Genomic DNA, 12,650 nt, shown 5'->3' with positions numbered 1-12,650 from the left:
GCGTGATGACGTAGCGTGTGACGGCATAAGCGGATGTGTACAAAAGCACGCCGGCACACAGAAAATGTCAGCTTTTGCTATGAAGCAAGTGCTCCAAGCAGGGTGAGTTGTGGCGAACCGACGCAGTGTCTCGTTCCCTTTCTCAGGGAACAAGGGTTACATACGTAACCCGAGACGTTCCCTTTCGAGGGAACTCGAACTGCGTCGGTGACGACACTAGGGGAACGAGATACCCACTATGCCACAACGAACCCCGCTCATCCTAGTGTGAAGCTGTCTTCAGGCACAACTTTGGACAAAAGCACTCGTGCACAGGGTGTAGAGGGAAGGTCCAGACTGTAAAACCTCATGAATGTGTGCGGAGTGGCCCAGCCAGCCGCCTCACATATGTCATGTATGGAAACCCCTGAAAGGAGGGCTCTAGAGGACGCCATGCCTCTGGTGGAGTGAGCCCTCACGGCCATAGGTGAAGGCAAATTGCGCACCTGATAGGCCAGGGAAATAGTCTGAACGATCCAGTTGCTGATGGTCTGCTTAGAGGCGGGAAGCCCCTCCTTGGGAGACCCAAATCACACCAGCAACTGGTCCGACTTCCGCCATGAGGAGGACTTCTGGATGTAATACTAAAGTGCTCTGACAGGGCAGAGCAGATGAAGTCTCTCCTCATCCGCCGTCACATGAGGCGGAGGATGAAATGCCTGCAGAACCAAAGGCTGTGCCACATTAGATGGCACCTTGGGCAAATAGACAGGCCTGGGGTGAAGGATGGCCTTAATGTTGCCGGGAGCAAACTCCAAGCACTCATTGGAAATAGAGAGCGCCTGGAGATCTCCTACCCTCCTCAGAGAAGTAATAGCCAACAAAAAGACCACCTTAAATGAAAGGTTCTTGGCCTCAGCCGACTCCAATGGTTCGAAAGGGGCCTCGGCCAGCCCTTCGAGCACCACTGCCAGGTCCCAAGAGGGAACCCTGGTGCGAGTCGCAGGTCTCATCCTCCAGGCTCCACAGAGGAAACGTACGACCAGGTGATGCCTCCCCAGAGGACCATCACTCAGAGGAGCGTGGAAAGCCGCAATGGCAGCCACATAAACCTTGAGTGTGGACGGGGTAAGCCCGGCAGAAAAGCGGTCTTGGAGAAACTCCAGTACAGAAGCCACTGGGCAGTTAACTGGGTCCAAATCACGCTCTCTGCACCAAATGGAAAATACATTCCACTTAAGGCCGTATAACTTCCACGTGGAGGGAGCTCTGGAAGTGAGTATAGTTTCAACCACCTCTGCTGACAGGCCGGCTTCTAGGTACTGTGCCCCCTCAGGGGCCAGACCCACAGTTTCCACAGCTCGGGCCGAGGGTGGAGAACTGAGCCCCCCGCCTGAGACAACAGGTCCCTCCTCAGAGGGATCTGCCATGGCGGGCCTGCCAGAAGCAAGATGATGTCCGAGAACCATACTCGGGCCGGCCAAAACGGGGCTACTAATAGTAGGCTGACTCCGTCCTGACGGACCCTCTCCAGAACTGCTGGGAGCAGAGTGATTGGGGGAAAGGCGTACAGACGCAGCCTCGGCCACGTCTGCACAATGGCATCCAACCCCAGCGGGGCTGGATGTGTGAGGGAGAACCACAGTGAACAGTGTGTCGTCTCTCGAGACGCAAATAGGTCCACTTCCACTGGGCCAAACCTCTCGCATATTAACTCCACCACCTCGGGGTGGAGTCTCCAATCCCCGGGCCTCAGCCCCTGCCTCGACAGCATGTCTGCTCCCTGGTTCTGGTCCCCCGGGACATACATCGCCCTGAGAGACGACAGTCTCCGCTGGGACCACAGGAGGATCTGATGCGCCAGTCTGCACAGAGGGCACGACCTCAGACCCCCCTGATGATTTAAGTAAGATACCACCGACATATTGTCGGATCTTACTAGGACATGGCGACCATGGAGGTCTGGCAGAAAGCTCCTCAGAGCCCGGAACACCGCCAACATTTCTAGGCAATTTATGTGCCAAGAGGAATGTTGGTCCTGCCAGAGACCTCTCGTAAAACGGCCGTCCATGACCGCGCCCCAGCCCGTGAGGGAGGCGTCTGTCGAAATAGATATCCGGTGACACAACGCTCCCAGCCTGGGACCCTGGGACAAGAACCAAGGCTTCTTCCAAATTGATAGGGAACGAAGGCATCTGCGCGTAACCCTTATCAAGCAGAATGGATTTCCCCTCGGGGAAAACCCCTTGGCTCTTAACCACCACTGCAGGGCTCTCATGTGCAGCAGGCCAGAAGGTATCACGCTGGACGCTGCTGCATTAGACCCAACACTCTCTGAAAGTGTTTGACAGTGACGGCCTGGCCTAGCTTTATCCTGGACACTGAGGTCAGGATAGACTCGATCCGAGCAGGAGACAATTGTGCCTGCATCGTGACTGAGTCCCACACCACTCCCAGGAACGTGGTTCTCTGGGCTGGTGTCAACACGCTCTTCTTCGTGTTGAGTCTCAACCCCAGGCTCTGGATGTGGGCGAGGACGACATCTCGATGCCGAATCGCCAACTCTCTCGACTGTGCCAGTATTAACCAGTCGTTGATGTAATTGAGCACCCTGATGCCCTCGAGCCTCAGGGGTGCTAGAGCTGCATCCATACACTTGGTAAAGGTGCGAGGGGAGAGTGCTAGGCCGAACGGAAGAACCCGATATTGGTAAGCTTCGCCCCCGAAAGCAAACCTTAGGAACCTCCTGTGAGATGGAAGGATGGAGATGTGGAAGTAGGCGTCTTTTAGATCTATCGTGACAAACATATCCTCGGATTGGATTTGACTCACGATAATGGGAATAGTGAGCATTTTGAACCTGAATCTCCTTAGAGACCGATTCAGATGCCTCAGATCTAAAATTGGACGCAACCCTCCATCCTTCTTTGGAACTATGAAGTACCGGCTGTAGAACCCGGACTCTCTGACTAGTGGGGGAACACGCTCTATGGCCCCTTTTTCTAGCAGCGAGTTGACTTCCTGTCCCAACACCAGACCCTGCTCTGGGCGCACTAACGTCCAGACCACCCCGTTGAATTTTGGTGGGCGGACCTGGAACTGTAGTCTGTACCCAATTTCCACAGTGCGCAGGACCCATGGAGAAATATTCGTGAGGTTTTGCCATGCCTCTGCGAAATTCACCAAGGGAACCAGCCCCTCGGGGCTGGTGTCCAGTGTTTTGTGTAAGCCCTTGGCGGCACCCTGAAGCGGAAGACCGGCAGGGGAAAACCGACAACGACCCACATTGTGCGAGCGCGAACGCTGTCTGACTGCAAGCCTTTGGGGCAGAGAAGACAGCGTGTGCTCGCTGGAAGCTGGCACGTCCCGATGCGTCAGAGACGGCGGGATACTGACGCCAGCTTCCTGAGGGCCCGACGAGAGAGGGGACCTCGGTCGCTCTCTCTCGGGGGGGGGGGGGGCGGCCCTTAGAGGTCCCACAGGAGTTAGGACCTCTTTCCCTTCGCCTTCCTGGACTGGATGACGGTCCTCAGATCGGTCCTTCCAGAAGGCTGTGGGTGAGAGCGCTGCCTAGGGTCCCAAGCTGCTTGAGGGGGACCTCTAGAAGCGACACTCCCTCTTTGGCCTTGGCGATAGGAGCTGGATGACGGCTGTGGCTGTTTTGACCCTCTAGCAGCCGACTTCCTAGACCTCGACCGGCGAGGGAGATATTGCCTAAACGCTTCACTCTGCTTCTTAGTGTCCTGAAATCTGTCGACGACAGCATTAACCGCCTCGCCGAACAGACCAGAAGTACAAATGGGTGCATCAAGAAGAAAAGCCCTGTCTTCTCCTTGATGCCAGAGAGATTAAGCCACAGATGCCTCTCCGTGGTCACCAGAGCTGACATGGAGCGGCCGATGGCGCGGGCCGTCTCCTTGGTAACCCGGAGAGACAAGTCTGTGGCCTTACGAAGCTCGGCAATATCCTCCATAGTAGGACCCTCGCCCTGGTCCATGTCTTTTAAGAGGTCGGCCTGGTACGCCTGCAGAATGGCCATCGTGTGCAGGCTCGCACCAGCCCGACCTGCCGCCATATAGGCCCTGCCCACCAACGCAGATGTAGTGCGACATGGCTTGGAGGGCAGCGCCGGTGTCTTAAGGGACGATGCAAGATCGGGTGAAAGGTAACTGGCTAGAGCTTCCTCAACCCGAGGCATCGTCCCATAACCGTTCTCTCTAACCCCCATAATGTCACTATAGTTCAACATCGGGGGGTTAGACAGGCGCGCTGAAAAGGGCCTGTTCCAGGATTTACACAACTCGTTGTGTAAATCTGGGAAGAACGGTAGAGACCGGCGTGGAGGATGTGCTCGGTGCTGCAGGAAGCGCTCGTCGAGTTTACTTCTGACTCGCTCTTCCTGCCTCTCCCGTGGCCAACTAATATGCAGTTTAGTCACAGCCCGTGTCACCACCTCCAAAAGCTCATTATAACTGGGCGCAGTTTGTGTGTGTGTGCTTCATGCAGATCCCCCTCCACGACGCTGAGCACATCTAATTCCTCAGAATCAGACAGCTGCAGCACTGGGTCTGCATCCCGAACGGGAGAAGCCGCGGAGCGGGCTCCCGAACGGGGGATAGGGGAATCTGAGCTTTCAGATGAGGATTGGGAAAGTGCCTCGGCAGTCCCGATCCCCTCTGAAAGCTCCCTTTGCGAACCCCACGATCTAAGCCGCCGCATCGCCTCGGCAGATGCGGGACCTGAACCGCGGGGAGCGCGCATCTGGCCATCCTCAGAAAATAAAGCCAGACGGGAACGCAGCACTCTCATAAAAAGAGAATCACAGTGGCCACAAGCAGCCCCCTCGAGAGCTGCTTGGGCGTGCTGCATTCCTAAACAAGCCACACACATCTCGTGTGTGTCCCCAGCCGTGATAAAGCGAGGGCACGGGAACACACAATTTTTTAACTGCTCGCTCATTCTCACAATAAATCAGAACTGAGACAAACAACACCAAATAGGACAAACTGATTTCACCACAACACAGAGCGCTTGCTGAATAGCAAAAAGCTGACATTTTCTGTGGACCGGCGTGCTTTTGTACACATCCGCTTATGCCGTCACACGCAACGCAAATAGGATTGGATTCGGTTTCATTCATAAATTCAGACGTGCTACGCTGAAGGGCGTTCCCCTAGTGTCGTCACCGACGCAGTTCGAGTTCCTTCGAAAGGGAACACAGTACACACCCATGGGCGAACTTTTCTTAATTGTCCAAATAAAAACTAGAAAGATAGTAAAAGATGTACGTTATATGACAAGAAGTGAGTAATTGTTTACTAAAGCTTGTGCAGCATTGAGTGATTCAGTATGTTTAAATATGACTCTGACTCACATGGCGCCCTAGGCCAGACTAAATCACCTTTTCCTTTTTTTTCCTTTCTAGTTTATTTTTTGCAGTGCAACATCTTATCCAGGACGGACATGCAAATCTCAACATTTGCTCAAAATGACGTGTTGAATATGATATAATTGTATGTACTACATTTTTAAGACGGTATTTGTGCCAGAAGCGCACCTTTCTAGTCCGGCAGGTTTCGAGAGCTTGTTAAATGTATGCATTTCACTTTTAAAAAGACTACAGGGATCAAAAATAGACAATTTGAGGTAAAAATGACAAAGAAATAAATCTCTTCTGTTAATAATTAGAAAGAATGGCATGGGATGAGTGAAAAAATAGTGCTTTGGCTCAATGCGACAATGAGAAGATGTTCAAACAGTGCCCTCTGGCCTGTGTGTGGATGTATGAGCGTTTGTGTGTTTGCACAGGGGGATTTAAAGCAAACCCTATGTGTTTTGGAGATTAGGGACACACCGAGAGCGCAGAACAGTGGAGCACACCATGAGCCCACGGAACAACGCTATCACACAAGATTTGCTGCAGAGAGAAAGTGAGGAAAAGAAAGAGCAGAAATCTGGAGAAACCGGATAAGCGAACAGAGAGGAACTCTGAGTATTCTGAGTTCCTCGGGCACATGCGGAGAGAAAATGGGCGAAGGATAGTGGAATACAACAACAGAACAAAGGAGCGAAAGAATAAGAGGATGATTGAGGAAGGGAGAGAGGAAAGGTTTTATTTCCTGGAAGACCAAAAGAAAGTAATCAGAGAATTCATGATGTTCTTTAGCACCACACTGCTTTTCATTTTAACTTGCTGCCTCTGAGTGAATGAGTCCTGATTGGCTCTGTCAACTTGTTTTTGTGGGAACCCGAACAGAGAGCTTTCTGAAATTTCAGTCAGAGGTTTCATCAGGCTTGTCCTTTTTATAATCAAAGTTTAGATGAGTTTGGGGAGAACTTTAAACGGTAGAAAAAGTGGGTAGCACTACAAGGTACGGACAAAAAAAGTCGAACTATCGAAGCCATTTAAGTAGACAATATATTTTAAAAGTTAGATATGATTTAATTCTAAAAAAAATGATATAACAGAAAAACATTAAATGAAACATTTTGCGATAAATACAGTTAATAAAAGCAGCACCCTCTAATGGCAGTGTGTAGCCTATTTTTAGTCACGATGTTGTATGAATTTGTACAATGTCATTTGAATGTTTTCGTGCGATCTGCTTACGCCCCAGGTGGTTAGATTCTCATTGTTTTTTTTTTCTAAAAATAGTAAATTTATGTATGACTCAAATCGTACTATTCATCACCAATTCGCCAAAATGTAAAATAGTGTACATATTCTGTACATAATAAGTACGTAATTGTACACAACCGAGCTGAAAACAATGATGAACATAGGGTTAAAGTAAAAAAAAAAAAAAAAAAAAAATTAATTAATGAATTGGTCGTTTACAGTATTTGTTACTAAATTCACAAATTGATTGACTAACAGGAAATGGTTAATTTAAAAACAATTACATAAGGTAATTATGACTTTATTTCTCATAATTGTGACAGTCTCTTATAATGTGAAATCATTTCGCAATGAGACATCATGATTGTATTCTCACAGTAACCCTTTTTTAAAACTTTTTTTCATATGCATACTCCATTTCAAAGTATCATCTGTTTATGGATGTATTTCTTCACTGTATGTATATATGGGGTCATACAGGAAAGTGTTTTCAGTCAATCTGTTCAATAATTCATGACTGATGTTTAGTCAGTATCCTGGAGGTTTCGGTTTGGTTACAACCTATACAGAAAATAAGAAAGTCTGCTCTTTTGCCCTTATTGTAGCCGCACAATTCTTTCAGTTTATTTAAGATGTGTATATATGTTTGTGTGTGTGAATGTGTTTGCTCATGTCCAGGCAAATGCAATCAAGTAAATGTCAAGTGGATCATCTCCCTTGCTTCGTTTTGCATTAAGTCCATCTGTTCAGTGAAGTGTGATTTCATCTTGAGTGTTCACACAGACCACATCTTCAGTCTACACTGATTTTCTCTGATTTTTCCATAAAGTTAAGCATCTCTTGACACCAATGACAGAGCCAGACATACTCTCCACATCAAGCACATACTGACTCTAGACACTGGTCATTGTTAATTTAGGCACAGCCACAGACAAACAGTAAGGTCATCCATTAGAGAAAAGAGTTTCTAGATATACCTTGAGGACATTCAGTTAAATCAAGAATCTGAGACACCTTAAATTGGTTTACCAAATTTGACTAAGTCAACCCCCTGCAAGTTATTAAACAACTACAACAGTTATGACAACTTCAAATGAAATTGTTCAACAGACAAACTATACTGAGTTAGAGGAACTTAATTTGTAACATAACACACATATTTTATTTGACTATTTAAAATAAAAGTTGCTTCAATGAGATGAGTTGTAGCCCAAGAACCATTTACTCTTATATTTCAGTTCAAATCCACAGCTATCCTAACACATGCTAAATGTAACTTATTTAGCATGTACATTTAATTAACAAGTAAGATACTTGTCACTGGCATTAGTGCAGTCATTGCTTGTCAATGTAGTGTTTTCCTTAATGTCGTCAACTCTTCAGCACAATGGTAGCCATACAATCTTCCACATTACAGAAACCACATTCAACACTAACAGGTCTTTTAACAGAAATTTGAGTTTAAATTACACACAATATCAAGTTAATGTAATGATCAACATTTCTATGCCAACAAAAACTCAACAAATTAGTTATTAGTTAAATAATGTTTAAAACTTGCAACCATGAATTTATTTTAGTTGTCATAACAGGAGACCTGATTCTCTGAAACTGTAGATATACAGCAAACATTTGAATTTTGTACATTTTACATGTGACACTTAACAAAATGTTGTGTTATATATATATATGTTTTATTATATTTTAAAACAGCTTCAAGTCTGCACAGTTTTTTAATTCCATTGAGTCAAAAACGATGCTAGACGATATAGCCGCTACAGCACACCACCAACTGAAACTTGTTTAGTTCACCGTGAAGATTTCTAGTTGTAAGAACTAGCAATTCACAAAATGAATCAACATACACCGTTGCATCATCAAATTGCGTTTAGGGTTAGGCTGTGATTGGTTGATAGAAGTTTTGGTCCAGAAAACAAACGATGAATGATCAGGAACATGTCTTACTAACTTGTGTAGCCTAATGTTATCTCATTCGAGCCATTGCTTTGAGTGGACATGCTCATTTCTCATTGCTTTCTCCAAAAAACACACAAGCACATTCAAAATCTAACAAGGTGTACACTTCAAATAAAATCTCTTCTATCGAATCAATGTGAACACATGCAACTAGGAAAATAACATGATCAGACTTGTTTTGGGATGGGGTGGGGGTGGTATAGGGGTGCGCAGTTGACAATTTTCAAAGAAAGAAAATACAAATACAGGGTCCCTGTAAATGTTCATCTGAACAACGTGTGGATTTTGTGCTCTAAACTGAGGCTATGATGTTCCCCCAAATCATTTTGGACTATTAATAAACATGTTAAAAAAAACAGTGTTCTCATTTTATTGTTATCATAATGGCTACATCTGACGTTAAATCTAATGGCAATCTAGAATTTCACTTGTTTCAGCTTGCAGCAATTGTCATTTGTTTTATATAGTTACTTTTAATAGTTATTATTATTACATATTTTTAATTACACGTTAAAAAACGTTTTTTTTTTGTACTTTAAAAACTTTTTCAGAAAAACAATTTTACTTCAATCTTTCTACTTAAATTTAATTCAATGTGTAGTCGTTTATTTGTAATTATTTCTAAAATTGACAAGGATTTCTGAGTGAAAATTGTTTTAAAGTAAAACCTGCACCAATTGTTTTTGGTTTTTCCCCAGTGGATGCCATTAATGTTTTGTGATAATGACCAGTAGTCTTCATTGTCCCGCATATTGCAAGGCTACTCACAAAATAGATTGGTGTTACCCATAAATTAATAAGTGGAGTGGAGCTGAAATATTATTTTAAGTTTAGATTATATTATTTAATTTACCTGTATCTTAAAGCTTCTGCTAAAGAAAATCCACTTAAACAAGACCAACACTGCAATAATTTTACAGCGTTGCCATGATGGACGATGGAGAGAATATAGGAAATATCAGACCGCTGAATACCTCGACTGACCAATCAGAGTCGAGTGTTCCAGAGCACCCCTTGATAAATGGACTTAATCATTACCGCTCATGATCATTAATTACTCCTGTTAGACATTCAGGCCTGAGATTTTCTGTCTGTTGTCTCATTGTCCAGAATGAAGAGACTCTTCATGTCCTATTCCTTTCCTTCACTCTTTTAATTTCTTCTGAAACTTTAATGTCAGAAGTATTTTTACACCAGCAGCCTGTCAGGGTTATTAGTCTAACTCAACTTTTAGACACTGTGAGGAATGATCCGGAGAAAACTGTCATTTCTGAAACTCTGATGTGAAAAGATGAAAAGAGTAGCATGATGTAGACTGAATAGTGGAAGGGAGTTCTGTAGTTATCCATTTTAATATGACAGGTATAAAGGTTTGAAATAGCATGACACAAGTCTCTGATTTAGGTCTATTTCATATATTACAGTAAGAGGTGATTTCTTCCATTTTGAAAATTTAATATGTGATCTGTCTTTATTCCCCCTGCACACACATACTATGTTTGATTGTACACACACAGAATCATGTGTAGTTCTATATATAAAGCTTATTCTCTCAATACTTCACAGCTTACATTGGTCTTCTGTTTTTCATTCCTAGCATTTAGCTCTCTGTGTCCCTGCAGTATGTCACTTTTGCAGTGAAACCTGAAACTTATTCACCATATGAGCTCTGTTTGTGGACACCTCTTTTTCTCTCCCTGTTCCTCCTGTTTTTCAATCTTTACCTTTCAAGCCTCCTCGGTGTCTACTCAGCTTTTTTAGCAGAGGTGCTAAATGGACAGGCTTTCTCATTCAAACAGTGATCACAGAGCCCTGTCCATGGTGCTGAAACAACAATCTTTCTTTGTTTATTTGTTTATTTGTTTCTTTCTTTGAGCTAATGAAGCGATGCTCATTTTTATTCAAATATATCAAAAAATGATCTTTCAATTCATTCAGTTGAAAGATAAGGATTGACTTGAATTTGTAATAAATGTTCTCAATGTCTGAATTGAAATAAGTTGACTTGAAAGCTTTCTTAATTTATGATTTGTTTTATTTATTGAAAAAAATGACGAGCATGTGTCAAGCTTAAGTGTAATTAATGATTAATAGTAACAACACTTGACACTTGGTGAAAATGTATCAAATTAATCAAATTCATGTCATAAATACAAAAAATACATTTTAAAAAGTGTTAGGTGTCTGTTTCCCCTAAGACCTCTCCTCGTGTGTCTCCGTCTAAACCTGCCCAGAGTCCTCGTCCTCAGCCCTCATCCCGTGGACCCAAGACCCCCAGTCCTCCCATCCACCCTGGACCTCCCCCCATGAACTCTGTGTTTCCTCCACCTCCTTTGCCTTGTATGTTGTATTTGATGTTTCACCCCAGCACTGTTATTGTTTTTTCTTGTTTGCCATTATTAATGTTTTCCATGTTTTGTTGGTTCGTGTCTTTGTCACAGTCTGTCATGTCCCGTGTTTAATGTCCCCTTGAGGAGCGTCTGGTAGCCGCTCCTTAAGGTGGGGGTTCTGTCATGATTCTGCCTTAGTATCCTTGATTTTCCTAGTCGTGAGGCAGGATCATGACAGTCATGTTTTGTGTACAACCGCATGGCCAATTGTTTGGACCATGTGCTTGTGTTGTCTCGTTATGTTATCCCGCCCCCTTGTTATCCTCGTCTCGTCATTATTGTCTAGTCTGTTTCACCTGTCCTTGTCTAGTCAGCTTCACCTGTCTTTGTCATTAGTGTCTCCCTATTTAATCCCCTTGTGTTTGCTGTCCTGTGTCGGTACATTGTCTAACTTTGCGTGTTAATCCCTGTGAGTATATTGTCTGAAGACCTGTTTAATCAGTATTGTGAGTTTGTTTCCTGTCAAGTCAGAGTCTTTGTTTGTCATCGTGTCTTAGTCTTGTTATACTCTGCTCCAGTCCTGTTTTACCCCCTCGTGGGTTTTGTTTTCTGTTTTGGTCCAAAATAAATAATTTGAGTGTCATCTGCTGTCTGCGCCTGGGTTCTCCTTCCATCTTCATGACAGAATGTACCGACCAGAAAAGAACCCAGCAGACGTTCAGTCCTTCTCCGCTGATCTTCAGCCTTCTGACCCGGAACTGTGGTGGCGCGTGGCTATCTCTGACAGTTCCAATGGCAAGCTTCCTTTCCCTCCCCAGGGTGAGTTGACCCTGAAGAGGTACGCCCAGGTTGTTGAGGAGAGGAGGTTCTTCCTGCCGGAGACCCTGGTCAACCGCTACCTCGTTGCGGGTCTCAAAGTCCTCCCTCCCCTTGCTGAACGAGAGAGTTTGGTCCGCCGTCCGTTTCGCAACATGGTGGACTACTTGTCTCGGAAGGAGCAGCCAGGTCCCCCTGGTTTTTCACCTCCTGCCACACTTCCAGTCATCCCTGAGGGTCGCATGTTAGCCGTCGTGACACAGGAGGACCAAGCGTCTTCCACCCTGACTCCCGATCCATCACCCGTGTCCGTCAGCCCCCGTGGAAAGCGTGGAAGACGTTTGTCGTGGGAGTCAGCGTCTGAGTCGTCCTCCACGGAATCCCCCTTGCCTGCGGTGGAGTCGCCAGCACCTGCTTCGTCTCCCTCTTCGCCCCCCTTACCGGTCTCAAGCCTGGCTACGGACTCAGCTCCGCGACCCAGAAGGAAGAAGAGGAGGAAGGGAGCCTCTTGTCCTCCGTCTCTGTCTCCCCCTGAGCCCGCTACTTCAAGCGCCGTCAATGAGCCCGCAACTTCAAGCGCCGTCCATGAGCCCGCTCCAGCAAGCGCCGTCCATGAGCCCGCTCCAGCAAGCGCCGTCCATGAGCCCGCTCCAGCAAGCGCCGTCCATGAGCCCGCTCCAGCAAGCGCCGTCCATGAGCCCGCTCCAGCAAGCGCCGTCCATGAGCCCGCTCCAGCAAGCGCCGTCCATGAGCCCGCTCCAGCAAGCGCCGTCCATGAGCCCGCTCCAGCAAGCGCCGTCCATGAGCCCGCTCCAGCTAGCGCCGTCCATGAGCCCGCTCCAGCTAGCGCCGTCCATGAGCCCGCTCCAGCTAGCGCCGTCCATGAGCCCGCTCCAGCTAGCGCCGTCCATGAGCCCGCTCCAGCTAGC

The sequence above is a fragment of the Siphateles boraxobius genome, unplaced genomic scaffold (assembly GCF_051911475.1).
Source record: "Siphateles boraxobius isolate OS27281-9 unplaced genomic scaffold, OSU_SipBor_1 66, whole genome shotgun sequence".
NCBI classification, from domain to species: domain Eukaryota; kingdom Metazoa; phylum Chordata; class Actinopteri; order Cypriniformes; family Leuciscidae; genus Siphateles; species Siphateles boraxobius.
This window is presented reverse-complemented; position numbering follows the sequence as displayed.